Source organism: Peromyscus maniculatus, chromosome 20, assembly GCF_049852395.1.
Source record: "Peromyscus maniculatus bairdii isolate BWxNUB_F1_BW_parent chromosome 20, HU_Pman_BW_mat_3.1, whole genome shotgun sequence".
Lineage (NCBI taxonomy): Eukaryota > Metazoa > Chordata > Mammalia > Rodentia > Cricetidae > Peromyscus > Peromyscus maniculatus.
The window spans coordinates 72,950,835-72,963,436 of NC_134871.1; the positions used below are offsets into that span (position 1 = coordinate 72,950,835).

At 48.6% G+C, this 12,602-nt stretch overlaps 2 long non-coding RNA genes across 2 annotated transcripts; one reads left to right on the forward strand and one right to left on the reverse strand.

The window, feature by feature from the left end:
* Window positions 1-630: 630 nt before the first annotated feature.
* LOC107401795 (uncharacterized) lies at window positions 631-6,125 on the reverse strand. Its single transcript, XR_006066153.2, has 2 exons — window positions 5,833-6,125; window positions 631-1,049 (listed from the first exon to the last, which is right to left on the reverse strand). It is a non-coding gene; the product is annotated as an uncharacterized LOC107401795 (long non-coding RNA).
* Window positions 6,126-6,185: 60 nt separating this feature from the next.
* Window positions 6,186-11,684, forward strand: LOC121824317 (uncharacterized). Its single transcript, XR_006066154.2, has 2 exons — window positions 6,186-6,625; window positions 11,573-11,684. It is a non-coding gene; the product is annotated as an uncharacterized LOC121824317 (long non-coding RNA).
* The last annotated feature ends 918 nt before the right edge of the window (window positions 11,685-12,602 follow it).

Consider the following 12,602-nt stretch of genomic DNA (forward strand, 5'->3'; position numbering starts at 1 on the left):
AGATTACCAGGCATGAGGGTTCACAACTCTATTTTTAGCATTTGGGAGGCTAGAGCAGAGAGAATTAATATAAATGCAAGGTCAGCCTGGGCTACACAGTGAGTTGCAGGCCAGTCCATGTTACAGAGTGAAGACTGTCTGAAAACACCAAAAACAAATCAAAACCAAAATTAAAAATGGAAGTCAGCTCTGCTACCTACAGTGTATTCATTGGCATATCACTTTCTTTCTTTAAGCCTTGTTTGTAAGTTGGAAAGTATAACACTTTCTCAGAGGGTTGTCAGGACAACTGTACAGACTTAGACACCTTAGCCTGGTCTATGGCTCAACCAATGTTATCATTATCATGGTTCCACCTGGGGTGTGATCCTTAACATGGATTTAAGTCAGCAGATGTGCTGTGAGAAAGTGTATAGGAAGGCTGATCAAGAAAGCTTACAGGCCAGGCAGTGGTGGCACACACCTTTAATCCCAGCACTTGAGAGGCAGAGGCAGGAGGATCTCTGTGAGTTCGAGGCCAGCCTGATCTACAGAGCCAGTTCCAGGACAGGCTCCAAAACTACACAGAGAAACCCTGTCTTGAAAATACAAAAAACAAACAAAAAAAAAGAAAGAAAGAAAAAAGAAAGGTTACAATAAAAAGGCCTCAGGCAGCAGCCACAGTTTATTCGTCATGGAAATGACAGCAGAAGCAGCAGGCAGAGTTCAGTCAGCTCTCCTCCGTCTGTCACGTGGGGACTCGGGTTCTTCTCAACACTGTTGCTTTGCTCTCTATTAGGGACCACTCACTCCCTCTTCAGCTTCCAGCCAGGCCGCATCTCAGTATCTATCCAGGACATGAGAAATGGGGCACAAAGAACTTTCCGTGCCCTCGTGCCCTCGTGCTTGGGTGACCTTACTGGGCTCTGGCTCCCACTGGCCACGCCTGGCAAGGGTGCTGGGAAGTGGAGTGTTGGGATAGAAGGCTCTCTGCTGTCCTACCAGGAGGGAATGGGCTTCTGTGACAACTGGCACTCTTCACTGAGGACTCAGATCCTCAGTGGTCGACCCTGGAGAAAAGACGTAAACAAAAACCATTGCATGGAAAATGGTGTAGCACAGTTGGGCCCCTGAAATTCACCCATGCTCAGCAGTCCTGGGAGAGTGACTTAGCAGCTCCCCCCATGCAGAATTCCTTCATCCTTCTTCACGTAGATATGAGGACAGTTCTTGTCTCTACAGCCTGGTCACCGCTCCTTCTGTGGTCTTACTCATGACTAACCCTTTCCCCCAGTGTAACTGCAAAAGCAAGGCCACTGGACAGCCTGAATCTGGAGTGGAAGGAGTGACAGAGACGTGGCGAGGAGCGGGGAACAGGGGCGGGGAGCCAGGTTCTCATCTGGCAGCCTCAGCATGAGTTCTGTGCCACTCAGATCCTGTGACCCAAAGTGGACTCTCAGAAACAGGAGTCTTCAGAAGCACTAAAACCTACTTGTCAAGATTATTGTGAGCAGCTGGGTGGTGGTGGTGCATGCCTTTAATCTCAGGAGGCAGAGGAAGGCAGATCTGTGAAGCCAGCCTGGTCTACAGAGCAAGTTCCAGGACAGCCAGGGTTAGACAGAGAAAACAAAAAGAAAAAAGAATTTAAAGATTATTGTGAGCAATACCTGGCACACAGTATGCCCTCAATGAGCAATAATTACTTTTATTTGGTGCCATCAAGGCAAATAAGGTTCATATCCCAGCTCTTAGCCAGCCTTGGCACAATTCTTTCTTCCTCCCTTTCCTCATCAATGTATAACGTCTTCCCTGTATTTTCTATCATCTGTCCCTTCCCATTCATTGGAATCCTGACCTATAGTTACCTCCTCTGGGAAATCTTCTCAGACAGAATATCATAATATTATCACACACACACACACACACACACACACACACACACACACACGCCAGCTACTCTAATATCCTGGCCCCATTCTGCCCCTGACTTCACATGTGTCCTGCCTTTCCCTACAGATGATTTCTTTCGTCTCCTCCTTCAGAAGTGTACAGCATGGGAAGGCATTAAGATGTGTTTCTATAGACCAGACATGGCTCCTACCTACCCATAAGCCCAGCTCTTGAGAGGCAGAGTCAAGAGTCAGGAGAACCAGAAGTTCAAGGTCATTCTTAGCTACATAGCAAGTTTCAGGCCAGTATGGGCTTCATGAGACCCCATCTCAAAATAAAACCCCAAAATCCCATGGCTCTACTATAGTTTAACCATGTAACCATTTTGTGTGTGTGTGTGTGTGTGTGTGTGTGTGTGTGTGTGTGTGTGTGTGTGTATTCCTATAATCCAGAAAAAAGGATCAGAGCTCAACTTCCAACATGGATACTTTTTCACTTTGACTTTGTCGGGTCCCTTTCTCCTTGGATCTTGTTTGGCCTCCTGCTGAATGAGGTCTAGAACATACAGAATATTTAGTAAGTTTTGGTCTCTCTACCATATGCATCTCCCCAGCCCACTCCCTGGAGACTACTTTGTCACTATAGGGAGATATGGGGTCAAGAAAGCAAATTCTCCATCAATAGCATCCCAAGGGAAAGAAAAGAAGATGGACACTGGAGGGGGGCACCATCAACCCAGGAGCCAGAAGACAGACAGGGAAGAACTGAACCCCCACAGCCTCCAGGGTTACTGGCTGCCTCCCCACATCTCCAAGTGCCAAGGATGGTGTGTGGGTGATGTGCTCACAGTCCTGGCGAGCCCCAAGCTCCCGGTGCAGGGAGCCTGCTCAACCTGTCCTTCACAACTTGCTCACCCAAAAGGCAACGTTGTCCACAGCAGTTAATGCTGTGGATATCATTCTATATAAATAAAACACTGATGGCCAGTGACCAGGCAGGAAGTAGGTGGCCAGGCAAGAAGTAGGTGGGACAAGGAGAAAGGAGAATTCTGGGAAGCGGAAGGCTGGGGAGAGAGACACTGCAGCCACCGCCAGGAGAAGCAGCATGTGAAGACGGTGGGAAGTCACCAGCCACGTGGCAAGGTATAGATTTATAAAAATGGGTTACTTTAAGATAAAAGAACAGGGGCTGGAGAGATGGCTTAGCGGTTAAGAGCACTGACTGCTTTCCCAGAGGACCTGAGTTCAATTCCCAGCAACCACATGGTGGCTCACAACCATCTGTAATGAGATCTGGCACCCTCTTCTGTATACCTAATAAATAAATCTTTAAAAAAAAAAAAAAAAAAAAAAAAAAAAAAAAAAAAAAAAGATAAAAGAACAGTTAGCAAGAAGCCTGCCACGGCCATACAGTTTATAAGTGATATAAGCGTCTGAGTGATTATTTTATACGTCGATTGTGGGACTGCAGGGCTTGGGGAACCTGGAGAGAAGCCCTCCAGCAACAAGTTAACTCTCATGCATCATGAGACTTGAGTTGTTCTAGACGCTTTGCACTGAAATTCCCTTCTTTTTTCCTTGCCTGAGCTCAGGTGCTATTAACTCTACTACTGATGGAAAAACAGAACCATGGAGAGCTTGGATAATGGCCTGAATAGCATACAACTAATTCAAGGCAGGACTGAGAATCCAATCCAGCAGCTCTTAATTACTGTATCAGAAAGAGAGCCAACATGTAGTAGTGGTGTCTATGTATCAAGCATGATGCAGAATACATCAAGTGTGTTTCTTAAAATCCCACACAACCTTAAGACAGGTCCTTCATTGTATAATCTTGCTTTATAGACCAAGAAAAATCTAAAGCCACCCTCTAGCAGCTGCAGGACCCCAGCTGCATGCCTAAACCCTGGGAGTGGGTTTTCAGCTGCATGGGCCTTTCTTTATAAGCCTATCCCACCCATGGCTCACATCCCTTGTGTTTCCAAATTTCTATTTATCTCACTGCCACCTTCCCATTTTCCTCCACCACATTATCTCCTAAACCTTTCTGGGTCTCTCTTTTGACCCCCACCCACCAGCACTCTCTCACAGCTTCTGCTTTGCAGGATGGTAAAGAAGGAGACACTCAGATTCCCCCCCCACTGTGCCTGGTCTCACACCCCCAGGGAAGGCCCAGCAGTGGCCAAGCTAGACAGCCAGACATAAAATCCTGCCTGCTCCCCCTCCCTGCTTCCCATCACTCATCTGGGAATCCTGGGTGAGGAAGGGAGCTAAAGTGCAGAGCGTTCATTTAATATTAACAAATTGAAATGAATTCTTTTAATGCCAATTAGCTTGGAGCGGCCCCTTATTAATAGTAATTTAGATTCATACTTGGAGAATCGGGTGGGGGTTGGGCCGCATGTGCCCAGAATGTCAATGTGACAATGGGGCTGGGACCAGAGGGGAGGAGCAGTTCTTCCTCTGCCCAGAGAGGAACAAGGGACAGATACAGTCACTCCAAGGCCATCCTCCCAGAATGTGAGGTACTCTTGCAATTTTATTTTTGTAGCTTCAGTAATTCTGAATAGACTGGAACTCTAGATCATACATTCCAGTAGTTTACCTTCTTAGAAACACTTTAAAAAAGGAAGAATTAGCCAGGAGTTGTGGTGCATGCCTTTAATCCCAGCACCTGGAAAGTAGAGGCAGGTGGATCTCTGTGAATTCTAGGCCAGCCTGATCTACATAGTGAGTTCCAGGCTAGACAGGCTACATAGTGAGACCCTGTCTCGAAAACATACAAATAAACAAAAGGAGTAACCCCACCACTGCAGAGCCTGGCTTGATCAAAAGTAAAGTGAAAATAAAGATCATGTTTCTCTTCTGGAAATTCTCCCCTAGGAGATAAAAGGCCCAACAGCCTGAAATGAAATTTGCTTGCGTTTTTCTAAAACTTAAGGGAAAAAGCAAGAATTAAAAAGTCAACCAAAGAATTACCCAGAATAGACAAGTGGAAAGAACTTCAATCTAAAATGAAAAGTTGGAGGTCATTCTGACCTTCCTATCTCCATTAACTTGGGAAGACGAAGGAGGTGTCCCCAGTGGGGCAGTGCAGAAATAGGACAGTTGCCTCTTCCTCCTAGGCACCCCTCTTAGGGCTGGGGAGGGGCGATTTAAATGCTGATAATTATGGAAGGTGTGGCTTCTGAGATGGAGGCTGGAGTGGAAAGGGAGGTGGGGGAAAAGGAGAAATGTGCAGGATGGTGAAGCTTAGAAAATAAAAACAAAAATGGCTTAGTATATAAAGGAGTAAATATGAGGTCAGGTTTCTTAAACTGAAGTGAATACATAAAAAATCAAGGCAAAAATAAAAGGGAAGAAAATGTGTGAACTATTCCACATTGTTCTTCCCACAGGGTTGTTTGAACAACCAAGGAGAGCTTGTTCACACCCAATAGGGTTTCCCAAACAATAAAGTCATTTCCAAAACAAAAAGAGGGACCAATACAAAACTAAATGCTAGTCCACCTAGAGGGGGAAAAAGCCTGGAGATTCTGAGCAACACAAAAACTAGTAGGGAAAGAGAAAAACGAATAAATTTAAAATATGGGAAGCAATTATTTGTAAATGCTGACCTGGAGGATGGTTGGAGAAGGGAGGTGAACTTAATATTGCTGAAGAATTAGTGTACAAAAATGTAACTCATCCCCAGGGAAAAGTAAACTCTCCCGGAGTGGAGTTCCCTAGGGAACAGGGGAAAGACTTCTGAAAGAATATAGCATCGACACCGACCCCCTGCACGGAAAGTACACACGTCTTAATATCCTGCCCACCATAGGATTACGGTAAAGAAAACAAGAGGATTGTTTTTCTTTCAACTATAAGAAAAACAAAATTGGATTTCAATTGTGTGATGGGGCAAGAAGGGAGGCTAGTCTGCAGGTGCCTGAAGAGGTGGGCTGAGGGGTAGAGACCAGCTTACCTGGCTGCGCTGTAGGTCAGGAGTGGTCGAAGAACCCTGCTCGAGATTGCTTGGTAGGAAAAAGGAGGGCCAGGGGGTCCGAATGCCCCCTAGACTAACAGGCTGGGCTGAAAAACTGGGGGTGCTGTTTCCCCCTCCACCAGCCTCCCTCCCACCGGTACCTAGGCCTAGAGAGCTACTGAAAGTTACAAATTGCTTCCATTATTAGCTCATCCCGGGCGGCCTGGTCATTGGCTAGCCCGAGAGCACGTGGTGTCTTGTACCAATAGATCGAATTTCTAGTTGCAATTCTCGGTCTGTCCCTCGGCTCTGGGGAAGTGGCGGGGGGGGGGGGGGGGGGCGGGAGGTAGTAGCGCAAGGGCGGGGTGGGGCCAAGGGGACCCTCTCCGACAAGTGGGGGTCCTGAGCGCTGCCCCAGAAGGGGTCGAGAGAACGTTGTGGGCTGGAACACACACACCCGCGGGGGCAGAAACTGGACGACACGATGGACGTCGCCAGCATCCAGGGCTCTGTCCCTCCTCTCAGCAGCCCCATGTTCACCACCTCTGCGTTAGCACCCTGTGGGCCCAGGGCGGTCCCCGGGTTAACGCCAGGGCGCTCTCGGATGCTCTGCGAATCGCTGCTCCGTCCTTACTTTGGGGTCCCGCTTCCGCCGGCCGCTAATTAGCGCTCCGGCCCTCTTGGGCATCTCAAACTCACCCCCGGGGTCAAATGTGCGCCTCTCCTGGAAATCTTCTACGAAGGGGACAAACTTTTGAGTGGACGAAAATCTAAAGGAGCCTGTCGAGAGCAGGTGAGCGGGGACGGGAGCGCGAAGCTTCAGTCTGGAAATCTGCGGCTCTCCGGTTCTCTCTCCTCTTTCTCCATCACGCTTTCTTCGCTGGCTGGCGAACTCTGACCTGCCCGCCTTTAGCCTTCCAAGCGATCTGGGCTGGGGGTGGGCATCTTTTCCCTCCTGAGTTTGGGCGCTAGGGTGGCAGGTGGCGGGGATGGGATGGGGTGGAGTAGGGTGGGAGGGGTAGGGAGGCTTCTGCAACTGGGGAAGAAAGGAGAAAATAGGGGCAGAGAGACCCAGTGTTCCCAGGGCATTCTTTCCCCCAAATGCAACTTGCAGGAACTTCGAAAAAGTTCTTTTCCAAGGGCTTGGGGGAGGAAGCAGAGTTGGGGTTTGAGATTGCAGTTGAGGCGAGTCCTTCAGAAAGTAGGAGGTGTCGCTGGCTCCAGGGTCTAGACTAAGTACAACCAAAGAACTAAGTAGTCCCAAACCTGCTCACCCCAATAAGCCCTTAGGGACTCTTGGAGATCGCCAAGAAAAGGTCCAGAGGAAGGGAGAGGAGCCAGAAGTGTTGGGAAGTAGCAGTTTCCCCGCTGTGCTGGGATGCTGGCAGGGTAAGGCCCTGCCTTCCTGGGATCTTCCCATGATTTTAATTTAGGAGAATACTCCCAGTACCTTTACACTGTTTCTAATCTAGTTTGAGTCAGAGACCCATCTCTCTAAAATGGTCTCAAGCGTAAATGCAGTTCTTCCCACCCCCACAACCCTCCCACCTTCTCCAGCGCCCCAGGGAGGCCAAGGAAAGAGCCCCCCCCCGCCCCCGCCCCCGCCCACCGCCGTTCTAGGGGCTGATGGCCCTCCTCGAGAGATGTCAAAGAGAATTAAAAGAGACGTTGGGTTCAGGGAGGACGTTGGAGCCAGACTAGGGGAGAGGGCGGGGCGCAGGAGTGGGCCGCTGCGGGTTTGGTGAGATGGGACATGCAGGCCCCAGCAGGTGCAGTGGATGGCTGCCTGACTAGTGCCCAAGAGATACCTGATAGAGGGGCTCTCCACTTGAGGTCAGGCCCCTCTGGGAAGCTGGAAGAACCAGGCTGAAGGCAAATGTAAAAAATAAAAATTGCATTTGGACCGGTTTTTTGAAAGGGCGGTGGGTCCCACTTGGAGCGTGTGGTGTTTCAGGCCGCTAGGCCTCATTTAGCCCGGAGCATATGTGGGGGAGGGGGGCTTTGTTTTCAATGCTCTGGAGAATTTCTGCCAAGCACCAGCAGCTGCCCAGAGTCCGGGAACTGGGGTTCTCCCAGATGACTCGGTTAGAACAGCCGCACTGCCTAGAATAAGTTTGTCACGGGTCGCCAAATCTGGACCTTTGATAGGAACCCTAAAGAGGCAGGCACCAGACCGGTGGCACTCAAATAGAAGCGCTCTGTGTCGCTCATGCCTGTAATCCTAGCACTCTGGGAAAAAAACAAAAACCAAAACCAAAGCTTTTCAGAGAGACGCACAGGGTCATAGGCTTCTCCCTCCCCCTTCAATTAATCTGCTCCCTTTTGCTTCTGCCTCCTCAACATCCCTCCCATCTGTGGGCTTGCCCATCCTTTTCTTTTTACATTCCCCTCATCCTCTTTCTTCTTAGAATTGATGGAGTGACAACCCTTTGGGACAGCTTTCCTAAGCCTGTAGTGGGGACTGGTGGACCCCACCCACCCTGACATGTTAAGTAAAGGGACACCTAGAAATAGGGTCCCAGACTGAGGGGGCTGAGCAACAGCAGTGCAAGGGTGGCTGGGTGGGTGCCGGCCAGAATGCCAGCCACACACTGCAGAGGAAAGACTTAGAAACAAAGGAAGATAGCAGGAAGTGCCAGGAAAATGCAGAACAACAAGGAGAAGAGACTGGGCGGCGGGAAAGATGTGCCTGCATGCCTGTAAAAGCCCAAGTGCCCAGTCAGACCAAGGGACTCTGGGAAGCCAGGAAGGAGGGAAGTATACAGGAAAGAAACACTGAGAGAAGGCAGAATGGAGAAGCTCTGGTTCATTTGGGTTTGGGTTTGATTTGTTTTAAAATAAAGGGTAAGCCGGGCGGTGGTGGCGCACGCCTTTAATCCCAGCACTCGGGAGGCAGAGGCAGGCGGATCTTTGTGAGTTCCAGGCCAGCCTGGGCTACCGAGTGAGTTCCAGGAAAGGCGCAAAGCTACACAGAGAAACCCTGTCTCGAAAAACCAAAAAAAATAAAAAAATAAAAAATAAAAAATAAAATAAATAAAATAAAATAAAGGGTAAAATAGGAGAGAGGGTGAGAAGAGAAAGAAGAATTCATCCCCAGTGTACCTCACCCAGCCCAGGTGATGACGCTGCACAAATGTAGGCCAAGCCAGCCCGAGGACCACTGGCACTCTGTGTTGACCCTGTGCCAAAGCGGGTCTGGAGACTGGGCCACTCTTCTCTGGGCTCTGGGTGCTTAATCTCTGTGACCCCATAGTTTGATCATCTGTCAAACGAGAGCTTTACATTACAGGATTACTCAGCAATTTTGGCTTCCTAAATAGGTACAGGAGAAAAGGGAGAAGTTGAGGCCTGTTCTTCCAGGTGGGAGAGAGGATCTTTGTTTTCTTCATTAGTAAGAAGGAAAACCTTGATTTTGTTGATGTTTCTCTGAGACAAGGTCTCACTCTAAAGCCTAGGCTGGCCTACAGCCTATGTAGATCAGATCTTGAACTCACGGCAGTCCTCCTGCCTCAGCCTTTTGAGTGCTGAGATTACAGGCATAAGCCACCACACAATGCCTGAAGAAAAAAAAATTCTATCCTTAGCAAAAGGATATCCTTTGCTACCCCCTCTCCATCAGTTACCCCCAAGAAACTACAAGGTTTAGGGGTTCCCTCATGCTAGGACAGGTGAGATTCATTTGAGAAGAGTTTGGTATGAGGTTTGTAAACCCTGGAAGAATCAAAGAAGAAATTCTGTGTGAGGAAGAGAATAGGGACAGTCTCTGTGACAAGCAAGTCTTAAGTGCATAGGGTAATTTATAGAACCCATACAAGAGGTAACCTATCAAAATGATGTTAGACTCTGTCTGCAGAGGGATCCACTTGGTATATTTGAGTATACATTGCCTGTTGGGCCTGTATTACATCTCCTATGCCCTGTCCACAGTGTACTGGTGGAAACTGCCCAGTTAGATTCAAGTTTTGTTTTGTTTTGGTACTGAGCACCAAACCCGGTACCACATGTATGCTGGCAAGTACTGTTCCACTGAGCTATACCTTTGCCCATGCCATGACTCAGGTTTCTTTGTGTGTATATAATATGTGTATATGTATATGATTCAGGTTCTTTTGTGTCTTTGTGTGTGTGTGAGTAAAACACTTACCTAGTATTTGTGAGGTCCTGTGGGTTTGACCTTTAGCAATAAATAAATAATTCCCCTTTGTTTCCCCAAAGTGGGATGGGATAGTTCATTGGGTCAGACCTTCCAAGAGCAATGTAACCCTTGAGCATGGGCTGAGAAGCCCCAACCCAACAGCTAGAGAGGCATGTAGGCACTGTTCACTGTTCAGTGCAACTTCACAGCACCCTCTTCAAGGAGACCTCTGTCCTACACTTCCTAGCACAGTGCCCCTTTTCTTTTCTCTCATCCTCCCCCTCCCTCACCTCTCCTCTCCTCGCTCTCTCCCCCCTCTCTCCCTCTCTCTCTCTCTCTCTCTCTCTCTCTCTCTCTCTCTCTCTCTCTCTCTCTCCTCTCTTTTGTTTCTTTCTGGTGCTCTTCCCCCTTTTGTCTAGGCCGAAGCAGGACTCTTGCTCTTTATATCCCAGCAGCCTTTGCTCTGAGACCCTAAGGCTGGCTGACACACGATCTGCCTCTGGAGTTCATAATGAGGATGCAAACACAGGGACTCAGAGAAGAGGCCCTCAATGAGAAGCTGAGCTTTACTAACCTGGGGCAGAGTACCAGTTTGCTTTCTGTATCAGTTGTGACTTTGACCTTCACATCCTCTTGACTCACTGTAGACAGTTCTTCATTTCCACCTCATCCCTGTCCCTGGAACATAGGTGCTGGTGTCTCCAAAGCTACTGCTCTCAGGGGGTAAAGGTCAGTGATATATTATAACCTCAAAATCTCTAAAACACGAAGCACGTTTCCCTATTCTTGGTGCATTTAGGAGTCTTATTTACCTTAGGTGAAGAGGCTGTCAGATTCTGGCTCCTGAAAACCAGAACACGGATTGCCCTCATTAGCCAGCACCCGAACCCCTACCAGAATCCACATCTGCTGAGTAAAGAAAGGTGGCCCAGTCCAAGTGATTGTGGAAAGGATGTGGACTATCTTCTACCCATACCCATCTCTTTACTCCCTCCTGGCCCTACAAAAAAGGAGAGAAACCAATGAATTTCAAAGGAGCTGGGATCTCAGCAGACTGGAGCCAACGCTAGGTGGCAAAAATCAGTTCCTCCTTTGCGCTCCTTGCTGTTCTGTTTTGTACAGTTTGTCTTCGCCCTCCCGGGTCTGGAGAAGGAAAGTGAATGTTTAACCCCACACTCCACTCATCTTTCCCTGTGCTCCTGTCAACCTCAAAGCTGCTGGGAGGAAGGACCTGCAGCTTCCAGCCCTGCCAATAATCAAAGAAAATTCAAATTCTTTTATAGGAAGGGCAGCTGCCTGCTTCTCCATCTTGCCTGCACATATTGATCTGCTGTGAGGGCACCTGGGGGTCAGAAGAGAGACCAGACTGTTTTAATTGGTCTAGAATTAGTATTTCCTATCACACCAAAGGCCAGGATTTCCATACCCAGGAACAAGAGGTCTTTGCCCAGATCCATATCTGTCCTCAGGCCCCTCGAGCCAGCAATGGTGTCTACATTTGTTGTGGTGGAGAACTAGAAGGGAAAACGAGCAGTTTGATCCATTTTTCATCTAGTAGCTGTAGCTGTTCACTCTTAATATTTTTTTTTTCCGTATTCATCACAGGCAAAGCATCACCTCTACCTCAGCATGCCACTGAGTATCGGAAAAATTTTGCCACCCCAAGACTTCAGTGTGTTGTGGATAGATAAACAAATAAACAGATGGAAAAAGAAAATTGGCTCAGTTCAGCTTATTTTTACCGCAGCCTTGCACGAGTCAGGTCTCAGGGCCTCGGTCTTCCCGGCTCTCTCTTTGTTGCCCCAGTCAGATGAAAAGTTGGATGGCACTCAGCCCTTTCCACACTGGGAAAATGCACTGGACTGGGTACTTTCATCCCCGAAAAGGAGGGTATGGGATGGATGGGAGAGGGGTCCTGGGTACCTCCCACCTTTGTCATGTGAACTTTCCTGTCACAGTGTGGGTGCTTGAGTGTGGGGGTCATGTGGTTTCTCCAGGCTGCTGAACACATCTGTAAGTTTATCTTGGTATAATCACATCCCTGATGGCGACAGCAGGGGTGTGCATGTGCAAGTGGGTTGCAGGGGTGGACAGATGTACCCAGTCCGGTCCTAGGTTCCCCAGACCCAGAGGTCTGCACGGGTGTGGCTGCCCATATTGGAGGGGCTATGGGTGTGTGTGGGCCTGGACATGTCTCTGGATATGGGACTCTGTACATGCTAGTGTGCGCACCTCTGAATTATTACAAAATTACACTGACCCTTACAGAAAATCCATAGCAGTCTCAGCCCTTCTTCCCCGACCTCTCAACCTCAGGGGTGCCTGAGGAGAGAGCTGACCGGGTCGCAGCCGCCCCTAGTCAATGAGTCTTTCTCCATTAGCATAAAACATGAATGTGCTGGCAGCTTGACAAATTATAACTAGCAGCCAGAGTTTTGCCAACTGGCTGGCTTGGGCGCTATCTATTTATCATTGAAAATGGTAAATCATAAGAATCCAGATGACTTAATTATTCAAATCCACCCAGGACCCAGAGAAGCTGCAGTCCTGTCAATCTTAGCCTTGGGCTCAGGGAGGCTGGCAGGGCCACAATGCTGACTTGGAACCAGAAGAGGGAGAAGCAGGTCCGGTCATC